Here is a 1,253-nt window from a genome sequence, read left to right on the forward strand (position 1 = left end):
GTGTGTGTGTGTGGGGGGGGGGATCTCCCCGTTACACGCACATTTCCCTGAATGTATACGCCAGATATCGGACGAACGAGCGGATGGCTTAATGGAGTTTGACCGTTGATAACGTCGGGGGAGTCCTGAGTAATAACGTTGATAACAACCGTTCATCGTCAAAAAGCTCTATACCGAAAAGCTGTGCGTGTGTACACACCGTGCATTGTACTACATTGCGCACAGTTCGTGTTTATTTGTTACACTTGTTTTGAGAGAGAGAGAGAGAGAGAGAGAGAGAGCTCGCGCGCGGCAGCAGCAGCAGGCGCATCGTCGCCACCCTCTCGGTTTTATTATTGGCACCGCGCTACCTATATCCGGCGGCACACCGGCGGTACAACCCTCGAGTCTTCCGGCTGGAGAGCAGTGCTCGCGACACGTACGGCGGACGACGACGGCGATGCACGGCGATAAAGGGGTAAGCCGCACGACCAGACGCGCGGATTCCCTCGAAGCGCCGGGAAATCGGGTCACCGGTTCGTTATCGGAGCGAGCGAGCGATAGCGATATCTTCTCTCGTCCCCTGGCCCCTTGTCCTATCGCGACCACCGGTGTGACGATCGCGAGGAAGGAAACAGCTCCGGAAACGCGCTCAGGTCCCTTGGCGAACGAGGGTTTTCGGTGCACGCAAACGAGAGATTCTCCTTCAACGAGAAATAAAGTTGCGAGTGTTTTGAGCTCGATTTCGATTGCATTCCCTAGCGAGTTTTCCGCGTCTAAAATGGGTCGGTTGCATTTTACGGGTGTAAGTACGCGTAAATGTTTGTACTGCAAGTGTATTAAATTAAGAAGAATATGCGAAAAACATAACTGGAATGAAGCGTCTGTTCATCGTGGATTTTTCTTCGAATTGTTCAATGGAAAATGTGAAGGAGCGACGGGGCGACATATGGTCTGAATTTTTTGTGTGTGCGTAAACCAAAGGATTTTATTAGCAATTTGCTTAACAATTCGGATTAAATTCGGACACGGAAAACTAATAAAATGTTATATTTTGGTCCGCTTTTAAAACAGAGAAGGAAAATTCGATTATTACAGTACGGTTCTCCTTGGAAAATCATTTACGATTCCAAGACTCCAAGAAATCGCTAATTACTTATATTAATTCTACGCTAATTCCTAAATTCTTCTGTAATACGTTTTTAGCATAAAAGTAAAAAGGTGGCGTCACATCAATGAACGTTTAGAGTTTCCCCATCGCCATTTGACAATCA

General features: G+C 47.5%; 1 protein-coding gene across 1 annotated transcript in view; it reads left to right on the forward strand.

The window, feature by feature from the left end:
* The window catches only part of LOC105459174 (1-phosphatidylinositol 4,5-bisphosphate phosphodiesterase epsilon-1-like), a 126,318-nt gene that overhangs the window by 80,962 nt on the left and 44,103 nt on the right, over positions 1 to 1,253 (forward strand). The gene's annotated exons all lie outside the window — the stretch shown is intronic.

Source organism: Wasmannia auropunctata, unplaced genomic scaffold (assembly GCF_000956235.1).
Source record: "Wasmannia auropunctata unplaced genomic scaffold, wasmannia.A_1.0 LD336101.1, whole genome shotgun sequence".
Taxonomy (NCBI): domain Eukaryota; kingdom Metazoa; phylum Arthropoda; class Insecta; order Hymenoptera; family Formicidae; genus Wasmannia; species Wasmannia auropunctata.